Source organism: Lipotes vexillifer, unplaced genomic scaffold (genome assembly GCF_000442215.2).
Source record: "Lipotes vexillifer unplaced genomic scaffold, Lipotes_vexillifer_v1.1 scaffold173, whole genome shotgun sequence".
Taxonomy (NCBI): domain Eukaryota; kingdom Metazoa; phylum Chordata; class Mammalia; order Artiodactyla; family Lipotidae; genus Lipotes; species Lipotes vexillifer.
In genome coordinates, this window is record NW_006770924.1 from 1041697 (window position 1) to 1051830 (window position 10134).

Below are 10134 nucleotides of genomic sequence, written 5' to 3' on the forward strand. Positions count from 1 at the left end.
GGGTCTGTGTCTCCGTAGCATCTCTTTTTTCTTTCGTTTTAACATCTTTATTGGAGTATAATTGCTTTACAATGCTGTGATAGTGTCTGCGGTATAACAAAGTGAATCAGCTATATATATACATATATCCCCATATCCCCTTCCTCTTGCATCTCCCTTCCATCCTCCCTACCCCATCCCTCTAGGTGGTCACAAAGCACAGAGCTGATCTCCTTGTGTTGTGCGGCTGCTTCCCACTAGCTATCTGTTTTACATTTGGTAGTGTATATATGTCAATGCTACTTTTTATCTTCATCCCAGCTAACCCTTCCCCCTCCCCGTGTCCTCAAGTCCATTCTCTACGTCTGTGTCTTTATTCCTGTCCTTCCCCTAGGTTCATTGGAACCATTTTTTTTCTTTTTTTAGATTCCATATATATGTGTTACCATACGGTATTTGTTTTTCTCTTTCTGACTTACATGACTCTGTATGACAGACTCTAGGTCCATCCACCTCACTACAAGTAACTCGATTTCATTTCCTCTTATGCCAAGTAGTATTCCATTGTATATATGTGCCACATCTTCTTTATCCATTCATCTCTCGATGGACACAGGTTGTTTCTATGTCCTGGCTATTGTAAATAGTGCTGCAGTGAACATTGTGGTACATGTCTCGTTCTGAATTACGGTATTCTCAGGGTATATGCCCAGTAGTGGGGGTGCTGGGTGGTATGTTAGTTCTATTTTTAGTGTTTTAGGGAACCTCCATACTGTTCTCCATAGTGGCTGTACCAATTTCCATTCCCACCAACAGTGCAAGAGGGTTCCCTTTTCTCCACACCCTCTCCGGCGTTTATTGTTTGTAGGTTTTTTGATGATGGCCATTCTGACCAGTGTGAGGTGATACCTCATTGTAGTTTTTATTTTCATTTCTCTAATAATTAGTGATGTTGAGCATCCTTTCATGTGTTTGTTGGCAACCAGTCTGTCTTCTTTGGAGAAGTGTCTATTTAGGACTTCGGCCCAGTTTTTGATTGGGTTGTTTGTTTTTTTGATATTGAGCTGCATGAGCTGCTTGTATATTTTGGAGATTAATCCTTTCTCAGTTGCTTCATTTACAAATATCTTCTGCCATTCTGAGGGTTGTCTTTTCGTCTGGCTTATGGTTTCCTTTGCTGTGCAAAAGCTTTTAAATTTCATTAGGTCCCATTTGTTTATTTTTGTTTTTATTTCCGTCTCTCTAAGAGGTGGGTCAAAAAGGATTTTGCGGGCTTCCGTGGTGGCGCAGTGGTTGAGAGTCCACCTCCGCCTCCCGATGCAGGGGACACGGGTTCGTGACCCGGTCCGGGAAGATCCCATATGCCACTGAGCAGCTGGGCCCGTGAGCCATGTCCGCTGAGCCTGCGCGTCCAGAGCCTGTGCTCTGCAACGGGAGAGGCCACAACAGTGAGAGGCCCACATTCTGCCTGTGTTTTCCTCTAAGAGTTTTATAGTGTCTGGCCTTACATTTAGGTCTTTAATCCATTTTGAGTTTATTTTTGTGTATGGTGTTAGGGAGTGTTCTAATTTCATTCTTTTACGTATAGCTGTCCAGTTTTCCCAACACCACTTATTGAACAGGGTGTCTTTTCTCCATTGTATATTCTGACATCCTTTATCAAAGATAAGGTGACCGTATGTGCTTGGGTTTATCTCTGGGCACTCTCCTGTTCCATTGATCTGTATTTCTATTTTTGTGCCAGTACCATACTGTCTTGATTACTGTAGCTTTCTAGTATAGTCTAAAGTCAGGGAGTCTGATTCTTCCAGCTCCGCTTTTGCTTCTCAAGATTGCTTTGGCTATTAGGGGTATTTTGTGTTTCCATACAAATTGTAAAATTTTTTGTTCCAGTTCTGTGAAAAATGCCATTGGTAGTTTGATAGAGATTGCACTGAATTTGTAGATTGCTTTGGGTAGTATAATCATTTTCACAATATTGATTCTTCCAATCCAAGAACATGGTATATCTCTCCATCTGTTTGTGTCATCTTTGATTTCTTTCATCAGTGTCTTATAGTTTTCTGAGTACAGGTCTTTTACCTCCTTCGGTAAGTTTATTCCTAGGTATTCTATTTTTTTTGTTGCAGTGGTGAATGGGATTGTTTCCTTAATTTCTCTTTCTGATCTTTCATTGTTAGTGTATAGGAATGCAAGAGATTTCTGTGCATTAATTTTGTTTCCTGCAAGTTTACCGCATTCATTGATTACCTCTAGTAGTTTTCTGGTGACATCGTTAGGATTCTCTCTGTATATTATCATGTCATCTGCAAACAGTGACAGTTTTACTTCTTTTCCGATTTGGATTCCTTTTATTTCATTCTGTTCTCTGATTGCTGTGGCTAAAACTTCCAAAATTATGTTGAATAATAGCGGTGAGAGTGGGCAAACTTGTCTTGTTCCTGATTTTAGAGGAAATGGTTTCAGTTTTTCACCATTGAGAATGATGTTGGCTGTGAGTTTGTCATATATGACCTTTATTATGTTGAGGTAAGTTCCCTCTATGCCTACTTTCTGCAGGGTTTTTTATGATAAATTGGTGTTGAATATTATCAAAAACTTTTTCTGCAACTCTTGAGACAATCATATGGTTTTTATCCTTCAGTTTGTTAATATGGTGTATCATATTGATAGAGTTGTATATATTGAAGAATCCTTGCATTCCTGGGTTAAACCCCACTTGACCATGGTGTATGATCCTTTTAATGTGTTGTTGGAATCTGTTTGCTAGTATGTTGCTGAGGACTTTTGCATCTATGTTCATCAGTGATATTGATCTGTAGTTTTCTTTTTTTGTGACGTCTTTGTCTGGTTTTGGTATCAGGGTGATGGTGACCTCGTAGAATGAGTTTGGGAGTGTTCTTCCCTCTGCTATATTTTGGAAGAGTTTGAGAAGATGGGTGTTAGCTCTTTGATAGAATTCACCTGTGAAGCCATCTGGTCCTGGGCTTTTGTTTGTTGGAAGATTTTTAATCACAGTTTCAATTTCAGTGCTTGTGATTGGTCTGTTCATATTTTCTATTTCTTCCTGATTCAGTCTTGGCAGGTTGTGCCTTTCTAAGAATTTGTCCATTTTTTCCAGGTTGTCCATTTTATTGGCATAGAGTTGCTTGTAGTAATCTCTCATGATCTTTTGTATTTCTGCCGTGTCAGTTATTACTTCTTTTTCATTTCCAATTCTATTGATTTGAGTCTCCTACCTTTTTTTCTTGATGTGTCTGGCTAATGGTTTATCAATTTTGTTTATCTTCTCAAAGAACCACCAGCTTTTAGTTTTATTGATCTTTGCTATCGTTTCCTTCATTTCTTTTTCATTTATTTCTGATCTGATTTTTATGATTTCTTTCCTTCTGCTAACTTTGGGGTTTGTTTCCTTCATTTCTTTTTCATTCATTTCTGATCTGATCTTTATGATTTCTTTCTTTCTGCCAACTTTGGTGTTTTTTGTTCTTCTTTCTCTGATTGCTTTCTGTGTAAGGTTAGGTTGTCTATTTGAGATGTTTCTTGTTTCTTGAGGTAGGATTGTATTGCTATAGACTTCCCTCTTAGAACTGCTTTTGCTGCATCCCATAGGTTTTGGGTCTTCGTATTTTCATTGTCATTTGTTTCCAGGTATTTTTTAATTTTCTCTTTGATTTCTTCAGTGATCTCTTGGTTATTTAGTAGCATATTGTTTAGCTTCCATATGTTTGTATTTTTTACAGTTTTTTTCCTGTAGTTGATATGGAGTCTTATAGCGCTGTGGTCAGAAAAGATACTTGATTCAATATCAATTTTCTTAAGTTTACCGAGGCTTGATTTGTGACCCAAGATATGATCTATGCTGGAGAATGTTCTGTGAGCACTTGAGAAGAAAGTGTATTCTGTTGTTTTTGGATGGAATGTCCTCTAAATATCAATAATGTCTATCTGGTCCTGTGTGTCTTTTAAAGCTTGTGTTTCCTTATTTATGTTCATTTTGAATGATCTGTCCATTGGTGAAAGTGGGGTGTTAAAGTCCCGTACTATGATGTGTTACTGTCGATTTCCCCTTTTATGGCTGTTAGCATTTGCCTTATGTATTGAGGTGCTCCTATGTTGGGTGCATAAATATTTACAATTGTTACATCTTCTTCTTGGATCGATCCCTTGATCATTATGTAGTGTCCTTCTTCGTCTCTTGTAATAGTCTTTATTTTATAGTCTAGGCTATTTTGTCTGATATGAGAATTGCTACTCCAGCTTTCTTTTGCTTTCCATTTGCGTGCAGTATCTTTTTTCCATTCCCTCACTTTCAGTCTGTATGTGTCCGTAGGTCTGAAGTGGGTCTCTTGTAGACAGCATCTTATAAGGGTCTTGTTTTTGTATCCATTCAGCCAGTCTGTGTCTTTTGGTGGGAGCTCTTAATCCATTTACATTTAAGGTAATTATCATTATGTATGTTCCTATTACTATTTTCTTAATTGTTTTGGATTTGTTATTGTAGGTCTTTTCCTTCTCTTGTGTTTCCTGCCTGGAGAAGTTCCTTTAGCATGTGCTGTTAAGCTGGTTTGGCGGTGCTGAATTCTCTTAGCTTTTGCTTGTCTGTAAAGGTTTTAATTTCTCCGCCGAATCTGAATGAGATCCTTGCTGGGTAGAGTAATCTTAGTTGTAGGTTTTTCCCTTTCTTCACTTTAAATATGTCCTGCCACTCCCTCTGGCTTGTAGAGTTTCTGCTGAAGGATCAGCTGTTACCCTTATGGGGATTCCCTTGTATGTTATTTGTTGCTTTTCCCTTGCTGCTTTTAATATTTTTTCTTTGTATTTAATTTTTGATTAATATGTGTCTTGATGTGTTTCTCCTTGGGTTTATCCTGTATGGGACTCTCTGCTTTTCCTGGACTTGATTGACTATTTCCTTTCCCACTTAAGGAAGTTTTGAACTATAATCTCTTCAAATATTTTCTCAGACCCTTTCTTTTCTTCTTGTGGGATCCCTGTAATTTGAATGTTGATGCGTTTAATGTTGTCCCAGAGGTCTCTGAGACTGTCCTCAATTCTTTTCATTGTTTTTTCTTTATTCGGCTCTGTGGCAGTTATTTCCACTGTTTTGTCTTCCAGGTCACTTATCCGTTCTTCTGCCTCAGTTATTTTGCTATTGATCCCATCTAGAGTATTTTTAATTTCATTTATTGTGTTGTTCATCATTGTTTGTTTGCTCTTTAGTTCTTCTAGGTCCTTGTTAAACATTTCTTGTATTTTCTCCATTCTGTTTCCAAGATTTTGGATCATCTTTACTGTCATTACTCTTAATTCTTTTTCAGCTAGACTGCCTATTTCCTCTTCATTTGTTTGGTCTGGTGTGTTTTTACCTTGCTCCTTTATCTCCTGTGTGTTTCTCTGTCTTCTCATTTTGCTTAACTTCCTGTGTTTGGGGTCTTCTTTTCGCAGGCTGCAGGTTGATAGTTCCTGTTATTTTTTGTTATCATTATTATTTCTGTTATCATTATTATTTTCTCACCCAGTGGGTGAGGTTGATTCAGTAGCTTGTGTAGGCTTCCTGGTAGAGGGGACTGGTGCCTGTGTTCTGGTGGATCAGGCTGTATCTTGTCCTTCTGATGGGCGGGGCTGCGTCCGGTTGTGTGGTGTGGAATGTCTGTGAACTTAGTATGACTTAGGAAGCCTCTCTCCTAATGGGTGGGGTTGTGTTCCTGTCTTGCTAGTTGTTTGGCATGAGGCATCCAGCACTGGACCTTGCTGGCCATTGGGTGGAGCTGGGTCTTATCGTTGAGATTAACATCTCTGGGAGAGCTCTTGCTAATTGATATTATGTGGGGCCGGGAGGTTTCTGGTGGTCCAGTGTCCTGGACTTGGCCCTCCCACGTCAGCGGCTCAGGCCCAACACCTGGCTGGAGCACCAAAACCCTGCCAGCCACCCAGCTCAGAAAAGGAAGAAAGAAAAAAAAAATGATAAAAGCAAACCTATACAGGCAAAGTCACACAAAGAGGCATACACATACACATTCACAAAAAGAAAAAGGAGAAAAAATATATATATATATATTTAAAAACAAAATTGGAAGAGAGCAACCAAAGCTATAAACAAATCCACCAACGATAATAAATACTAAACTAAGATAAACTTAAAACCAGAAACAAATTAGATGCAGAAAGCAAACCCCAAGTCTACAGTTGCTCCCAAAGTCCACTGCTTCAATTAGGGGAATATTTATTGTCTATTCAGGTATTCTTCAGATGCAGCGTTTATCAAGTTGACTGTGGTGTTTTAATCTGCTGCTCCTGAAGCTGCACGGATAAATTTCCCTTTCTTTTCTTCGTTCGCACAGCTCCTAGAGTTCAGCTTTGGTTTTTGCCCTGCCTCTGCATGTAGGCAGCCCTCAGGAGTCTGTTCCCTGCCCAGATAGGACGGGCTTAAAGCAACAGCTGATTAGGCCTCTCTTGCTCGCTCAGGCTGGGGAGAGGGAGGGTACGGTAGTCATAATTGGAATGAGGGGCGAGCCTTATGTAGCAGAGGCCAGCATGACGTTGCAACAGCCTGAGGCACGCCGTGTGTTCTCTCGGGGAAGTTGTCCCTGGATCACGGGACCCTGGCAGTGGTGTGATGCACAGGCTCCCAGGGGTATATGGATAGTGACCTGCGTTTGCACACAGGATTCTTGGTGGCAGCGGCCACAGCGTTAGTGGTTCATGCCTGTCTCTGGGGTCTGAGCTGATAGCCGCGGCTCGCGCCCATCTCTGGAACTTGTTTAAGCAGTGCTCTGCCTTCTGTGGGCACACTGGGAAGGAATCCCCTTTCCTCGCGCACCCTGAAACAAAGGTCTCTTGCCTCTCTGGCAGTTCCAGACTTTTTCTCGGACTCCCACATGGCTAGCTGTGGCTCACTATTCCGCTTCAGGCCGTGTTCACGCAGCCAACCCCAGTCCTCTCCCTGGGACCTGACCTCCGAAGCCCGAGCCTCAGCTCCCAGCCCCCGCCCACCCCAACGGGTGAGCAGACAAGCGTCTCAGACTGGTGATCCTCTGCGCAGAAATGTCTCCGCTTTGCCCTCCACACCCCTGTTGCTGCGCTCTTCTCCGTGGCTCTGAAGATTCCCTCCCGCCCACCCCCGTCTCTGCCAGTGAAGGGGCTTCCTAGTGTGTGGAAACTTTTCCTCCTTTACAACTCTCTCCCAGAGGTGTGGGTCCTGTCCCTATTCTTTTGTCTCTGTTTCTTCTTTTTTCTTTTACCCTACCGATGTACATGGGGATTTTCTTGCTTTTTGGGAAGTCTCAGGTCTTCTGCCAGCGTACAGTAGGTGTTCTGTAGGAGTTGTTCCCCATGTAGATATTACTTTTGATGTATTTATGGGGCGGAAAGTGATGTCCACGTCTTACTCCTCTGCCATCTTGAAGGTCTCCCGTAGCATCTTTTAATCCCGAACTCTTTCATGGCATAGTGATCTCAAGGTTCCCAAAGAAGCTGCAAATCCTTTTTAAGGTTTAGCCTCAGATGTTGTACAAAATCACTTCGGCCGCATTCTGAGTCATAAGAGGCCATCCCCACATTCAAGGGTCAGGCAGTGGGCTCTGCCTCTTCCTGAGAGGAGCAGCAAAGCGACAGTCCTCTGGAGTTCCTCTGTATGCCCTTCATCCCAGTAAGTTAAATAAGAATATTAGTACAGCTTTAGGTGGGTTTTTTTTGTTTAATTAAGTAATTAATTTATTTATTTTTGGCTGCATTGGGTCTTTTTTGCTGTGTGCGAGCTTTCTCTAATTGCGGCAAGCAGGGGCTACTCTTCGTTGTGGTGCACGGGCTTCTCGTTGTGGCATCTTCTCTTGTTTCGGAGTGTGGGCTTCAGTAGTTGTGGCTCACAGGCTCTAGAGCACAGGCTCAGTTGTTGTGGTGCACAGGATTAGTTGCTCCATGACATGTGGAATCTTCCCGGATCAGGACTCGAACCCATGTTGCTTGCATTGGCAGGGGGATTCTTAACCACTCTGCCACCAGGGAAGTCCCAGTTTTACTTTCTTCAGCTCCCCACACCTCTCCTGCTGTTATCATGGGGAGTTTCTGTAGACTTAATCTTCAATTTCCTGAATTATCTGCTTAACGCTTGTTTCTTGTGTACTAACCCTTCCCTGATCATATTTATTATTTGGTTGCAGAACTTCCTTTAAAGAGTATTGAAGCCACATTTTCTTGGGTCCTGGTATGTCCTAAAATGCCTTTGTTTTCTTCATATTTGAATAATAATTTTTGGTCAGTACTTAGAAGTTATTACTGTATCCACTGTAGTTGATAAGAGGTCTGATGCCAAACTGATTCTCATTCCTTTGTAAGCAGTTTATTTTTCCTCCATGGTACATTTACAGTCTTGTCTTTATCCTTGGAATGTAGAAGTTTCAGTGCATTGGTTCTAGATGTAGTCTGTTTCATTCATTTTATTCACTTATTGGTCCATTTAAATATTAGTTTTCACCTCTGAGAAATTTTCATTTCTTACTTCATTTAGTATTTATTCTTCTTTTTTCTCTCTTCCTAGTACTCTTGGTAAATAAACGTAACTTCTGCATCTAGTCTCTAGTCTCCAAACTGTTCTTTTATCTTTTTCATCTCTTTCTTTCTCTCTCTCTCTCTTTTTTTTTGGGGGGTGGGGGGATGGGGAGTGGGGTGCTCAGAATTATGTACATCACTCTTATGAAATCCTCTTTTTACAGAAATTCATTTTGCTGTTCATTTCATTGATTAAGATTTTTGTTTTTATCCTGTGTCTTCTTTTCAAGGGCTCTGGCTGTTTCTCTTTCACATGTACAGTACAGTTTTCTATTTTAACACTAGGATGTTAGTCTACCTATTCCAGTTTACTTTTTCTGTTTAGGGAATCTGTCCCTTCTGGGTATCAGTGCTGACTGAGGCCCTGCTCTGTCTGGATCCCTCCTTCTTTGCCTGTGGCAACTGCTAGAGCATGTCCAGGGCAGGGGCCAACTGACCACCTAGTGGCATTGTCTCTCTCCCTTTGATCATGTGATTGTGGCCCAGGCCTAAGAGCCTCAAGTTCTGTGATCCACTGACTCTGAGCTCCCTCACCAACTGCTCTAGCCTCTCAAGCAGGCTTTTTTTTCTTTTGCGTTTTGATTTCTTATGGTTATTTTGCCATAGGTCTGCAGCCATTATTTTTCTAGTATGTTGGCACATCAGTGGCATTTTTTGAATCTCTAGACTGACTAATTTTCTTATCTTAAAGAGAAAATGCCTTTTCTGTCATTTCATGGCGTCGTGAGTTGGTAAAGAGCGGAAATGTATGGTCATCGGAAATGTATGGTCTCCATCCAGTCATGCCCCCCTCAGGGTTAATTATGTTCGTACCCTATTGGTTATCCCCATCCTGTCTCTTTTATACCCTTTAACATGCCAGACATCTATATGCTACAAAGGATCCCAAATCCTAAAAAAACTGAACCTGTATTATTTTCCAAAAAGATTTCCTCTTTTGCTCCCCGTAAGAAATGTTTTTGGGAAAGGTTGAAAATACCAGAGTGCAGTCTGTGTTTATGCCACATAGAATTTTTAGTTTTTATTAACAGTTTTGCAGGATTTACCTGTCATGACAGGGACCATGTCAGCACTCCAGCTGACTCCAAGGGGCACCGCTCACACTGCACACAGTGTGAGAGGCTGCCTCGAGGTGTGAGCTGTGCTATTATTAACCATGCGTTTCATTTTCAGAAAGTACTGTTGAATAGTATCCAGGGTTGAGGGCATTCTATTTTGTAATGTGAGCCCCCTTTTATTGAAATGAATTCCAGACATTTATGAACCATGAAATTATATTTAGTGTAGCTTTATAACCAGAAGTAATTCAGTTCTCTTAAAAATGGATAATCTTTAGTATTTAAGCTATTAAACACTATTGTATTCTGTTTATAAATATGCTAAATTATTGTTTATAAATTATATCTAGTAAGAATTTATCATATGCTCGTTCCACTATATTAATATTTTTCCTTTTTCACAAAAAAACTGGGAGAGTGAATTAAAAAAAATATATATATATAATTATAAAAATTCAAAAGATACACATCCGTTAATTACTGCCCACGCCATGCCAGCACCCCAAAAGTTCTTCATGCATCCTTGTGAGATCACAGCCTCTTCTTT

The 10134-nt window shown here is 40.7% G+C and overlaps 1 protein-coding gene across 2 annotated transcripts in view; it reads left to right on the plus strand.

The window, feature by feature from the left end:
• The window catches only part of PKP4 (plakophilin 4), a 254066-nt gene that overhangs the window by 65595 nt on the left and 178337 nt on the right, over positions 1-10134 (plus strand). The gene's annotated exons all lie outside the window — the stretch shown is intronic.